We start from the raw sequence: 15,406 nt of genomic DNA, 5'->3' as shown, positions 1-15,406 counted from the left end.
AACTTAGTTCGGAAAGCAGTCTTCCATTCGTCACCCTTTGAACGCGGATGAGATGGCGTGTACCATTCAAGTTGAGTTTCATGTACATAGTGGATTTCCTAACCTGATCTAGCAAGTCTGGGATCAAAGGCAATGGATATCAATTCTTTACAGTCACCTTGTTTAATGCTCTATAGTCTATGCACAACCACAAATTGCCGTCCCTCTTAGAAACGAAGATGAGCGCCAATGATGCAAGGGAGGTGGAGTGTTGGATGAACCCTAAGGCAGCATGTCATCTAGTTATTTTTTTTAAATGTTCTGTCTCAGGCTCCCAAGGATCAACTCAGAAATACAGGTATGAAGCACTTCTATGTGCTTTCTCTTGTCACAAATGTTCACCAGAGAAACACAAGTGTAAGGTCTTACGTTCTTGCGCTATTACAGTTTCAGCGCTAAGTTCACAAGAAGTGTCCGGAATGCGGAAACACCAGAAACGCTGGAAGAAATCACAGGGGTAGACTGGAGATAATGTCTAAAGTCTTAAAGGCGCTGATCACTCAGTCTTGCCTACACTATATGAGGATTAGTGTGCACTAACCTGATATCAAGTACTTAGCCTTGTCTTCCAGTTTGTAGGAAGTTCGAAGATGATCTTGATGCCTTGACACAGGGAGTCGCAGGGGAACAGGTGTCATGGTGCAGGAAGCTGAGATGACGAAGACGTCGACTGAGCTGGGACCACAGAAACCAATGGTTCAACTGGGACTGAAGAAGGCTAAAGCGCTGCTCGATTCCGGCTGATTCTGCAGTGAGTGGGAGGGGTGGAACGTGTTCAAGCAGGGAACGAGGCCAAGCCACGATTCGGGTTTGGGTGTGGCTTATATACCATGTAGGACACCAATGGATGTAGCTGGCTCATGTGTGGCACATGATAGATTTGAAGGTTCTCAATGACCTCTGAAGGAACAACATGTTAGTACAATAGTTGGACTCTTCAGGAAGGGCAGGTGCAACTTGGTGGATGTTACCAGTTGAGCAGGAAACAAATGTATCTCTTTGCTCAAATGTGTAAAATGGAAAAACAAACCAAAGTCCTAACAACTGCAGGTGCAAGGTACTCTACTGGTTCACGTGCTATGTAGAAATACTTACCAGACTCAAGTGCAACGGAGCATGGGGCTCTGGGGAATATAAGCCATGGTATCATAGCAAGCCATTAAACTCAACAGGGGTAATGCAACAAGGGTCCTGCACAGTAGACCCACTGCACAGAGGGCACAGGAGGGGGCCATGACATGAAACATCCCAATCTGAAAAAGGAATCAAAATGGCCAGTATTTTTGTATACCATGGATCAAGTATTGTGGCGTTTATGCACTCTTTGGAGGATATGATCTTCTTTCGCAACCTTGGATTAACAGTCAAGCGAAGGATCACGCTCTGAATCAACTCATATGCTTCTTCATTTACACCAGCAAACTTTTGCACCACCTTTCCAACTAGTTCTGTAGCAGATGCAACAACAGGATTGCTTGGCGGATCGTACTATCCTCCTTGCTGACTTCCTGTGTGAAAACCTTAAAAGGAAGCAGCATTTGTGTCAGGCACTTGACTAACCCCCTTTAGTTCACCACCATTGCCATGCTTTTCCCAGGTTCATCCCCTACTCTTTGAAGGACATAGTTGGTGATTGGCCTGAACTGCTGAAACCGACGTTACAGCATTAGTAGGTCAAGTTCCAACGTTTTGCCACCTCCTATATGAGGGCTTTAACCAGTGCTATATTAGCAGGCTTAATGATTCTCAGCTGCTTCCGGCAGGTGGCCAGTACGTTGCTGACTATGTCTTAGTTTTTCTTTTTTTGGAAAGTCCTGCACAAGCAGGTTGATGTAATGCACCAAACACAGGACCCTGAAATATCCACAATCTGAAATGGCCTTGACTATATTACTGCCATTGCCTGTGGCAACAAATCCAATTCTGATTTTGATGGGTCGAAGCCATTCAAACACCTTGCTTTTAAACTCTTTCAAGATGTTAACAGCTGTGAGGAATTGCTCCATGATGAACATCGCAAATGCTGCATACCACAATAGCCCTTAAAACTTTTTTCAGTGCTGCGACCTGCAGATAAATGTTGCCTAACCCCTACAAAAGAGATCCAGTGTGCAGTGGTACACATCAAATCAGTTGCTTGACAACTGGTCCACATGTCTGTCATCAGGTGAATCGTCTGATCAGTATTCTGCTGCATAGCTTGACCAACACATTGCAGCTCATCATGATGTAGTGTTGGAACAGCAACTTCAGCAAAATAGGTCCAGCTGGGAACCTTCTTTTTGGGGGAGATGGCCACAAAAAATTCTAAAAATCCCACTCCTTCCACAAAAGAAAAAGGGTGGAGGTCCAAAGCGAAGAGTTTTGACACCTTTCCTATTGTACAAACGTGCCATTGGGTGGTTGTGTTCATAGCGCACCCCCCAGCTACACATGCCCATAATAGTAGCTTGGATTTTTGTCTTTTGTGGTGCCACTGACAGGCTACTTCCAGAAAATTTCGGGAGGTGGTAAGACTCGAGTCTTGCAAGAATCACTAGATGAGGCGGTGTCTGCATCTGAGTATTGTGCCATTTGGAGGTTGGTTATGCTGGTACATGACAGGGGACACTCGGTGCAGCAGGGCTGCTTTGTGTAAGGCAGTACTCCTCTTTTTCCTCACGACCATCTTCTATCACTGTCAACTGACCTGCTTCCCCCTCTCTCATCACCAACACCACCTATTTTTTTTAAGGTGGGCCTCCCATTGGATTGTGTGATTTTTTTCAGGTGGGATGTTTGGCTTTCACTAACTAAGTGTGAATATGGATTACTTTGACAATCACTCGCCTGGCAAATGGAGCATATTGCAATGTTAATGCTAATTGAAAAGAAGTCCCAAACTGGCAAGGGTAACTTTTTTAGTGTGCCACTGCCAATGCCTGAAGAGCTGGAGGTAAGTGGGTATGTTGTTTGCCTCTTTTTAGGCTGTACTTCGACTGTGGTAGTAGTGGATGCAGGTCTCAGCGGGGGTTCTACAAAAATGGAAGCTGGTGGTGGAACCACAGCCCACTGAGCAGGTTGAATAGGAGGGGTCATCTCGGCATCCTGAGCCGCCCTCTATCCTGACAATAACTGGCTCATCATAGCTTTCACTTTACATAATTCAAAAGATTTCGTGAACTTTCCATTTCCCTGTTCTCTAGTGGCGGGTCTCGGAATTGGCATGGATCTAATCCATGTCCAGGTCATTAGAAGGGGGCTTGGAAAAGATGAAGTACCCTTTCTTTATCTTGCTGGAGATCGTGAAGACAATGGTTTAAGTGCAACATCTTGCTCAGCAGGAAGCTCAGCCTCCTGTTCTACCACTTCCGGAAGAACTGTTTCAGGCTGCGGCTTCTGTTGTACACTTTTCTGCAACAATTTGGGTACTATGTGGCTGAAACAAATCCACTTCAGACTCACTGCTCGTAGCCATGACTGTAGTGGCTGTGTCACTGAGACATGGGATTGTGCTTAGCCTTAGGTTGGTGTGATGCTGTTGAAGCAGGGGTGCTGCTCTCTGCCTTTTGCTTCACAGTGGAGGGTGCAACAGGTACACCACATTTTCTGAAAAAGGTGAAGAGCTGTACACCAGTGGTGTCAATCTCCTTCTTCTCCTCACTGGCTACTTTCTTGGCAGGAACACCCTTCTTTGGGGCTATCTTCAGGCTCTTAGCTCTGGCATTGCCCCTTAGCTGCACAAGCCAAAGCAGAGGAGGACTCAGATGGTGTCACTGCCGGCAGTCTATCTGGTGGTGCAGTGTGTGATGTCTCTTGTGCACCTAAAACCAAACAAACAAGAAAAATAATTCAGTTACACTTCAAAACTCAGTGGCATACAGACTGAAAAGGTTTCTTTAAGGCCAATTAGACACCTGTGGCAGGCAGGGGGTGTAAAAAGTCTTAAAATGATTGCTTATGGCGTATGGCAGGCAGGGGGTGCAAGGGAAAATGGATTCATCCTGGAAGAATTATTGCCTATGTGCCTATGAGACACCTATAGCAGGCATGGAGTGGAGGGAAAAATGGAATAATCCTACAATAATGATTGATGATGTGCGCCTATGGCCTATGAGACACCTATGGCAGGCAGGGGGGGGGCCTGGGAAAAATAAAAAAAATTGAAAAAGATAATAATTGCTGGTATCTCCCTAGGGACTATGAGAAATACTATGGAAGGCAAGGAGGGGCAGCTGAAAAGTGAAAAAATGCATTACAAAAAACACTATTACATACATTCTCAAGCACAATAAACTCATATCAGGAAAAAAAAATACAAAAAGGCAAAGGCCTCTTCTATCAATGTTTCTAGAAAATGAATTTGAAAAGTGAAAGAAAAGGATTTAACACATTAGCTATGCAAAATGTCCACTGGCGACATGTTCAGAACAACAAGCAAGAAGGCATGGACATCAAAGAACACATGGAGGCGTATGGCATAAGTAAAGCACACTGGTTACACAAAATGGCCACCCTGAACATGCCACCAAGGGCGAAGGCATGGACACATGCAGGCCTACAGCAAAAGCACACTGACTGCACAAAATGTCCATTGGCCATATGTTCACAACAACAAGCAAGAGGCACGGACAACAAAGAACACATGAGGCATATGGCAAAAGCATACTGCCACACAAAATTGCCACCCTGCCACATAGCATGGAGAATAAAGTAGGCGTAGAACAGAGAAAAAACTGTGGCCTATGGCAAACGTACAAACACACACACTGGCCACACAAATATGGCCACTTGGCCTGCAAAGACAGGAGGCACGGTAAACAAAGTAAAAAGCACAACCACTAATTCAGCAATGGCAAAAATGAAAATTAAGTCAACTTTAAAAATTCCCCAACCACAAACTTCCCAAGGCATCATAAATTACCCCACAGAAATGCACTTTGGTATTTTGCAGAAAAAGGTAAAATACGAAAAAACACATTTTTCATTTAATCTATCGACCATCCATAAATCAATAGATGTTTTAAAAAAAAAATACCACAGATTTTTATTTTTAAGATACACCCAATGCCTAGTGCTGTCTGGCCGTGACCAGATAGCACCAGGCAGTAAGATGAGCAAAATAGTGCAAAATGTACCAACAATATACAACAAAATGGAGAAAAGGACTTTAAAACCAGGCTCCCAGCCGTCCCAAAAATGTGCAAACTTTTTACCTTAGAAAAAAATAAAACGTGAATGCAAAATAGGCCCCTACTGCAACTCCACGCCACCCACAAAGAAATTTAAGAAAAAATAAAAAAGGTTAAAAAAAATGCCAGTGCATGCCTTCCGTCAAAAAACAAACGTATCCAAAAGTCATCTAGCTTACCTGATTTTTCACAAAAAAAAATTCAAATCCAAGTGTTATATGCAGCAGGGATATCCAAATGAAAAGTGACCAAGGGAGGGAAAAAGAAGTGGGAGGAGCTGTCAGAACGGGAACAGAAAGCTTGAGTCTCTGTTGAACCTCCTTCCATTTGAAAAAAAATAAAATAAAAAATATGTTTTACGCTAAAAAAAAACATGAACTGTCCATTCGGGTAATATATCCTCGTAAAAAAGTATTTGAGTTGATTTTGCTACTTCTCGGGTAGAAAATCTACAAAAAAAATCAGCCCTCTGTCAACGAACACCCAAGCTAGAAAATCTTGGCAGAACTCCTTCAAGCAATTGGCAATTGGGCTAAGGGATGCCAAATCTTGCTCGCCAGCTCCCATGCTAGAGACCCACGTAGTTCTGGTTTTCATCATGTTGCTCGAACAAGAAAAAAATTCCATCACATGGCAATTGGCGGAAACTCCGCCTTACAAGAGTGACAGGGAGTTGCCAAATTTTGCCAATTTCATAAGTGGAATTAAAATTCCACCCTAACCTAATTAAAACTTCCGTAAGGGCAGGCAGACTGGTGCTTCCAGACTCCGAGCGATATCACTTAGCGGCTCACCTACAGCGGCCTACTCACTCACTAGCTTACCGGTCACTCCCTGTTTGAAGCTGGGTTCACGAATGCAGAGTTTAGAAAGGGAGTGTTGCACGATTCCCTATTATCCACCACTCACCCAGGCCCACAACATACGAGATTACTTCGCATTGCATGTGCATGCCTGGCCAGAACAAAAAAATTAACAAACACGGTAGCGCACTATGTCCCAGCGACTCCCTTACTGGGCCTACCTACTAAAACAGGAAGGCTTTGATGACGGACACAAACATACATCAGTGGCAGAATGCGGGATTCTACACAGTGGGTGACCTCTTTGTTAATGGTTAAATGGTAGACTACCAAACATTCACAGTGGAATATAATCTCCCACCAAAAAATGTCTTACATATGAATGTATTTAGCAATCGCTTTACCGCACCATCCCAATCCATCTCTTGCGGATGAAGCATACCAAACTCTTGATACAGCTAGAATGGGTAGGAGGCTGGCAAAGTGGCTTTACGGGGCATTCCTGGTGCAGGGGTATAATAAAAGAGTTTGATTGTGGGCTGGATGGGAAACAGTCATACCTAAAACACAGAGGGGCACATGTACTACCGTTTTAGTGGTCACAAACGGAGAAATTGATGTTTGCGACAGCTAAAACGGCGTGTGCAATGTACCAACCCGATTTTGTGAGTCAGTAACCTATTACCGACTCGCAAAGCAGGATTTGCGAGTCGCTATTAGGAAGGGGTGTGCCAACGGCATCCCCTCCTCATAGCCAATCGCAAGGGCATGTATGATTGTTCTGTGACCGGAAAGCAGTCGCGAAACAATTGCAGTTTATCACCTACTTGAAATAGATGGTAAGCCAATCGCAAAACGAAATGGTTGTTAGGGGACCCCTTATCCTTTGTGACTGGCAGCGAAAACGTTTTTTAAGAACAGGCAGTGGTCCCACAGACCACTGCCTACTCTTAAAAAATTAAACAAACATTTTACTTTTCTTTTTGAAAATATCCCATTTTCCTTTAAGGAAAACAGGCTGCATTGAAAAAAAAGTTCCTTTATTAAAAAGCAAACACAGACATGGTGGTCTACTGTCCACAGCAGGCCACCATCCATGTTATTGCCCACTCCTAATGAGTGACAAATTGCGACCTGCCTCATGAATATTGTAAAGTAATTCTTTATTGCTCGATTATCAAAAATCATTGCAATTAAAAACAATAAAATCATGAGTAAAAAACAGATCCATTATTTACCAATTAATTTACAACTGTGTACACATAAAGGATGGTTATTTCTATAGTTACATGTCACACTGGAACATTGATACCACAGTTGCACTTATTTTATCACAATTGTTCAAAATTTGTAGGTCAAATAACATGTGATAGCCGGATTCCCAGGGATGTGCAATAAAAATTGTAAGCATTATATGACATAGTGCAATAGCCATAGAAATGTCAAAGTGCAAACATTGTAGACCTTATAAGTCCTTGTGCAAATAAGTAATAAAACAAACAGGTGCTTCCTTATACTCTTTAGGTGCTAACCCCAAAAATTACCTAAGACCAAATCATAAAATCCAACTGCAAACACATTCAAAGTGCGAATAACCTGGCAACAGCATCCATATATATCCTAAAATATACCTTGTCCTTAATTGCACACTGCAGATACGAGCAATTTTTCCGTAAATGATAAAAAAAAATCATCATCTGACATAGTAGTGGAATTGATTTACCTGATAAACATAAAATAAGAGCCTTGCGGGTCGATCTAACCCCTGCTTTAAGGAATAGAGGTTTCAATAATGTACGGTGTATTTTAAGCAGTTTAGGACACACACACACACACAATATGTAACAAGGTTTCATGTTGCCCACCACACAGTCTACATTCCATATTTGGCCATTGTTGTATCCATATCGGTATGCCTTCTTTAGTTGGGTATATGCCAAGACTTCATTTTAAAAATATTACCTTCATGTGGACTGTAAAATGGGCATTTAAAAATGGCTGAATTTGCAAGGAATTATAGGACTTGATCACAGACCTGGCATGAGCTTTTGCCATTAAAGCTGCCTTATCCCCACTTAGTGAATGACTTTTGATCTTTTTTTTTTTTTTTAAATGTTTAAAACTGGGCATTGTCATTCCAGAAAGCCCTATCCGCAAATCAAAACTCTGAAGGCATGATAAAATATGGGAACGCCAAGCGCATGCATAAGTAGAATGGGCTATTTCACGCAAACAATAATTTGCTGTAAAGTCACTATCAGACAGCAATAGAGAATACATACATTTTACAAATGAACCTTGCGCCGCCATTGATTGTCTTTGGTGGCCAAACTCCAGTCTCATTTCCACTTGGCCAGTAGACCTTGGGATCACAAAGACTGACTTATAGGCCGTAATGACTAATGCATCCATTGTTTTAACATCTTGACCCCTGGTAATAGGCGAGCCATAAGCAATTGTTGGTTGTAGCTTCGTACCCATAACTTTCAGGAGATGTTCATACGATTGGCAACTCAATGATCTGCGTAAATATTTAAAGGCATAAATTAAAGTCAAATTCATTGCCCTTAAAACTTTAAAATGGCTTCTGAATGACACTATTATCAAATAAAATACCCAGATATGTATATGTTTTCACCACTTCAATTGGCCCACCTCTAGCCCTCCATGAAGCAGGCTTAAATTTTGCCGGGCCAACTTTCATGATTTGTGTTTTTTTCACATTCAATTCCAGATCATAAACTTATATGTAATCATCAAATGCATTGATCAATCTTTGTAGGCCTATTGGGGTGTGACTCAAAAGAATAATGACATCAGCATATTGCAGGTAGCTAAGGTGCACCTCAGCGAGTTTTGGAGGATGGGCGTGAACAGACTCAAGATGCACTAAAAGATCTGCCATAAAAAGATTAAAAAGGCAAGGTGCAAAAATGCAGCCCTGTTTAAAGCCATTATAGGTTTTGATTTTTTGAGGTAGAGTACGACCATCACCTAACTTGAGCTGGGCCCATGTATTGGTATATAGAAGAGTTATAGCATCCAACAACCTTCGGGAATACCACACTCAGCAAGTTTCTCACATAATAAAACCCAAGGCGCTGAATCAAAGGCAGCTTTTAAATCTATGACAGATAAATAGATTTTGCATTTTTAAAATGGACCTTTCAGCTAATAAAGTAAGGGCCATCAAATTAATGATAGTAGATTGACCCTTATGAAATCCTGTCTGGTTAGTTGGAATTATTTCCTGCCGCGCTGCCAAGTTTTCCAGGTCCATAAATAAAGGAGAGGCAAAGACCTTCGCATCTACATAACTGAAGGCAATTAACCGATAATTGACCAGTTTGTCAAAAAGGCCGCTTTTAAATATTGGTTGTATAATGCTATTTTGCCAGGACACAGGAACAATATTTAATGCCAACGTCTCATTAAGTATTGGAGTCAACACTTCGGCCCACATATACGCGTTGGCACGAAATATGGCATTAGGAAGTCCATTGGGACGCGGAGCTCCATTTTATCTAAGACATCGCAAAATATTTGCTCTTTCAGTATTGCTTATACAGTTCAGATCATTCTCCGGATTAGAGCTGCCCCTTTCATCCGTACGAAATTTGCGATTTTTCACACAGTGGAAACTCAAATCGGGCCTATTTGTGTCAGAATCACACACACCAAACGAGTTGGTAATATACCTCACCCAATCCGTCCTCTGTGATATTAATATTATAGGCCCTATTGCCTCCCTTTTAAGCTCATTAAAGATATCCCAAAACGTTTTTGCATTGTTTGATTTAGAGGCATGTAATAATCTGTGCCATAGTCCTGTTTGATAACATGATTTCGCTAACCACACCCGATGTCTATATGACCTTCTAAGGGACTGCAATTTGTCCTTAAGGGCATGGTAAGATTGCTGGTATCTATGGGAAAAAGCTACATGTGCAGCTCTATTGAGTAACATTTATTAGGCGTGGTTAATGATGGATTCATTTCTGCACGGTTTTGTGCTGTCAATTTTTCAACCAAAGATGAGGTAATATAAATCCATTTATCCACCACTGATCCTGCCCCACACGGCCCGGGTCACAATCATTTATTAAAACCTTTGCAACCTTCATTGCCTCATGAATATTGATGAGGCAGGTCATTGCGACCCCATTGCGAGTCTCTATTAGCGAATTGCAAAAAAATCGCAATTCGAGACTTGCAAAATGAAATGATCGCACATGTGGCTCTTAATGACGCTGACTGGAAAACAATATTTGAATACCCTCATAGAGTGTTCTGGGAGGCGCAATTTAAGTACACTCAATTAAATGTCCAAGATAGAGCATATCGCACACCAACTTGCATTAGCAGGATCTTCCCAAGAGCAGAGGCGAAATGTCCCTGATTTTCTCTTCCAAGCGCCAACCTTCCGCATATGCTTTTGGATTGCCCATGGCTACTGACATATTGGTCCACATATTAACCATAGTCTCATAGTCACACATTTCCCATAAGCCATATTGCTGGCTGTCTCTTCCCACATCCTAAACCTGATAGGCCAGATGTCAAACTCATTGATTTGGCCTTGCACCTGGTGAAGGGAAATGTCACTATGTCCTGGAAGGACCCAGACCCCTTACTACTAGGACCTGGGCTAGAGCCACTCGGTAGTGGCTGTGAGAAAGTGCCATCTGTCTTGCATGGTATGCCCCCACTTTTTGCTGAATGTCCTTTGACTGAGTGTGCCCTGGGCTCCTGCCAATCAGGTGCCCAGAACCTATGTTCCTCCCCTACAAACCTCAAACCCAAATTGGCAAACCCTGGCCACATGTCAGCCCCTGGTAAATGGTACCCTGGGAAGGCCTCTAAGGGCTGCAGCACTCATTGTGCCACCCTTAGAGGGGACGGACACACCCCCCCACACGGACGGACACACACACACACACACGGACGGACACACACACACCCACCCCCCCCCCACACAACCACACACACCCACTCCCCCCACACACCCCCACCCCACACCCCCCCGACACCCCCACACACACCCCCCCACACACACACACACACACACACACACACACACACACACACAAACCCACACAAACCCACACACACACAAACACACACACACACACACACACACACACACACACACACACACACACACACACACACACACACACACACACACACACACACACACACACACTTCCCTTGCAGGCTGAGTGTCTGGGTACAAGACAAAACAAAGAGTCGACATGGCACACATCCCTGTGTGCCATATCCACCACCTACACTGCCCTGGCATACATCAGCCACCCCTCTAACTGGGTGCCTTATGCCAGTGGTGTTGGCACAGGAGCATGAGCCCTGTGCCCCTACAGTACTCAGGTCCATTCCTGGGCACTGTAAGTGCAGTGCTGCTATTTAAGAGTACATGGTGCTGAGAGCTCGTCAAACACAAACTCCACAGCACCATAATGGCAACACTGAAGACTGAGAAGTTTGGTATCAAACTTCTCAGCACATTAAACCCGCACTGATGCCAGTGTGGGATTTAATGTACCAAGCACCACAGAGGGCATCTTAAAGATGCCCCCTGAAACCTAACCTACAATCCATGTCTGGTCTTGGAGGCTGCCTAGGCTGCCACACAGCAGACATGTTGCTGAACCCTGGGTAGGAGAGCCCCTGCTCTCCTGGGCCTGCAACAATGCACATCCTGGGAGAGGCGCTAGATCTCCTCCCCCAGGATGGACAGGGGGAAGCTTCAAAGGCATGCCGCCTCTGTGAGCTTCCCCAGGCAACTTGCAGTCCCCACTCTGGCGGGAAGCCTGGTCGGAAACCCCAAATAAGGACAGGGGATGTGCCAGCCTGCCAACCCCACCCCTCAGGTGGGGGAGGCGAGGTGAATCACATCTCCGGGCGTTCGCCATCTTGAAGATGGGAGGCCCTACCCAATCAGGACTAGGCTACTGCCCCCGTCCGACAGGAGAGTGGCAGAATAGGGGGTGTACCCACCCCAGGACTGGGACCCATTGGTCCCTGCCCTTTATCTACCTGTAACGCCCCTAAATCTAGTATTTAGGGGCACCCTGAACCTTCCGTCCCCAGATTCCAAAATACAAAGAAGAGCAAGAAGAAAGAAGACCTGCCGTGCAGCTGCTAAGAAGAGGAAGCCACCAAATACTTTGGCTCTAACCCTACCGACCTGTCTACCCTCGAACCTGCTCCTGCTACATCCCGGCACCTCTTGTGGCCAGCAACCTCACAAACCCCGGAGGACCCGGCTACCTTTTGACTCTAAGCACCTGGGACTCCCATGAGCCGAGGCTCTGCTCAAAATCAACTTCTAATCCCTGGCATCAGCCTGGAACCACGAACCCTGCACACTCTGCACCCGCCAAGCCTGGCCTGTGCCAGAGTGAACAAAGACCACGAGGACGGCCACCCGGCGACTGTGACCCCGAGTCCGGCACCCAAGGACTTCCCTCGACACTCCTGGCGACGCCTGCAGCCTCAGAACCAGGTACACCCCCAACCGCGATCAACAGAGGGTAAGATTTCCCGACACCAAAAGGCACCCCTGCACACGGCGGCCCCCTGTGCCCAACTCCTGGGTACCTACCTATCATCCAACTACCCAACTTACCTCTCGAAGTGGTGGTGGCACCTGAAGAATCTTCGTCCCCGAGCTTGCAGCCTTTTTTGCCAACCAGGAGCTTTCCCATTGAAATCTAATGAGCGCCCTAAGGCTCAAAAGCACCCTGCACCCAGTCGCCCGAGTGGCCCTGGCAGTGTAACCTCTACACCTATCTACTTCCCCATTTGCCCTGAGCAAGTGACCAGGAGCCCAGCTCCCACAGCCGCGTGGCCTGCTAGTCAGCAGTCACCAACCAAGGCCCCCCCTGCCTCTCATAGGATAACATTGGGCCTAACTCACTCTGCACCCGGCTGCCCCTGCGCCGCTGAGGGTGTAACAGCTGTACCTACCTGACCCTGGGAGACCCCTGAGTCTGTGCTAAGGACCTTAACTCTGCCAGTCGAGTACTTACCCAAAAGTCGATAACTCAATTTTCTCCATAGGGTAACTTTGACTGGTTTCTTCTGAAATTTCTTCTAAGTGTGGAGTTTCTAAAACTTAAAATATTCACAAAAAATCAGCTGAGTAATGAAAACGAAAATACTCACCTGCTATTAGGAGAGATCCCAGTGCTGGATCTTGGTGACCAGCACTGACCCTGAAAAATATTCACAACCGTACTTACCAGTAACCCAATTTTCTTCCATAGGAAATCATTGACTGTTTTTCTGTGAAGTGACGATTTTTGCAAACTTCAAATATTCTTTAAAAATCGTGCTAACTGTGAAAACGTAATTACTTACCTGTTTTAGGTAGAGGTCCCAGTTCTGAGTCTAGGCACCCAGTACTGGATTACAAAAGTAACGAGAACATACTATACCTGCAACTTGAATTTTCTTCCATAGGGAATCATTGACTGTTTTCTTTGAAATTTCTTCTGTCTTCTGTCAACTTTTTAAATAGCAAAATATTGCCTAAAAATCATAACAGTAACTAAGTCGACTTTTATCACTTGTTTCTAAGAACTGTCACAGGACTGAATCTAGGATCCAGTCCTGGAGTTACAAAAGTAATCCTGAAAGTAATCTACTGCAAATAACTTGAAACTTCCATTTAACTCAATGCATTATTGTGTTTGGAATTGTGTTGCCTATTGCAACAACTTGTAACTATCTACAAAAGCCAATTGCATATTGCAAAAGTATTTACCCAAAGCATCTCATTCTGAGAAAGTATATTTTAATACCTATTGTTGGTTCTAAGATAAAACAAACATATTTTTTATATAAACCATTGGCCTAGAGTTCAGTTATTGAGTGTGTGAAACCATTTGCTGACTGAGTGTGTACAACAAAGTGCTTTACACTGTCCTCTGATACTGCCTTACTGCTCGACCAAGCTACCACTTTAGAGAGTAAGGTTATATCTAACTTTAACCTCTGCCAAACCTCTGGGGACTGTGGACTCTGTACACACTGTACCTATTTGGGAACAGTCTATACAGAGCCACTTTCTCACATTGGCCGCAAACCGAGAGCGTCTTACTCCACAGAGAAGGGTGGAGTACTTCATTGCCCAAACATGGGACATATTAATGGAGCAATTCAAAGGCAGCACCTAAGACGACATCCACATGCCCTGAATACTGCAAACGTGTAAACATATTGTGAACACTATTTTCTCCCCCCTCCACCTTAACCTGTCCTAAGTAGTGAAAGGAATTAGGTTCTGAAAAGGAGCATACAATTGAACGTAATACCTTCATTAATTATGCACAAGCATGTAATTAAACATCTTTTTTTTCCCTTTTTCCTTTCACCCAAATTATACAAAATGTAATCGGATCCACAAAATACATGCAAAAAGGGAGTGCAAGGAGTCTTGAGATTTCTTATTTCCAATTATTCTTTATTTGTGGTCAAATGCATCAGCCCAGCCAACACGTTTCGTCCAACATGGACTGCACCAAGATGTTTCTCTATTATAACCACCATAGCGTCTGTTCGATAAAGACTTTGAAGGAATTAATGCCTTCGATTCATATTGAGACTATTGTATTGATGATCACCCAGAAGCTTAATTTATTGCCAGATGTAGTGTCGATGTGCTGGTGATCAGCGTCACGTCCATTCAATGAAATCTTAAAAGGATAATTGCCTTAAATCATTGCTAGCATGTTATCTGCTTCGGTGTGTGAGGCTGTCTGTCAATCCATTGAGCTCCTTCAAGGGCTGGGCGGATGCATTTGACTATATCACTGAGTGGGGCCAGAGGGGAGCAAGTGTGGACCTGTGTTTAATGATTCATTCTATAGAATGGAAAGATTGATAGAAGCAGACCAGGTAGTGGGAACAGAAGGGGGTTGATTGGGGTAGATAGAGTTTCACACAGTTTTTCTGGTTTAAGAAAATAAGGGGAAAAACGAAGGTGATACATATCTCATTATAACCGGTTACTTCGCTTCATGTAAAAGCACCGATTATTGGCTTAAACTGATAGAAAATATCCTGATGTACTAAGTATGCTCAGACTGTTCTACTGTGTACACCAATAAAAAATATTTATGTAAAAAAAGTTCATGCAATGGAGGACAAATGAATTTCATTCTTCTGCATAACAAGCATACATGGTTGGATTGTGAGCCTACAGCAAAATGCACACACTCTTCAGGTAAAAGTAAGTAGTCAAACTTAATGACCTCAGGTATCAAATCACAAGGTTCATTTCCCCGAGATTGGGATGACCCATCTGACTCACATAGCGAGTTAAGATGTCTGCTCTGATGGTAACTTCTTGTGTAGATGAACATACAT

Source organism: Triturus cristatus, chromosome 4_2, assembly GCF_964204655.1.
Source record: "Triturus cristatus chromosome 4_2, aTriCri1.1, whole genome shotgun sequence".
Lineage (NCBI taxonomy): Eukaryota > Metazoa > Chordata > Amphibia > Caudata > Salamandridae > Triturus > Triturus cristatus.
Note: the sequence above shows the minus strand (reverse complement) of the source record.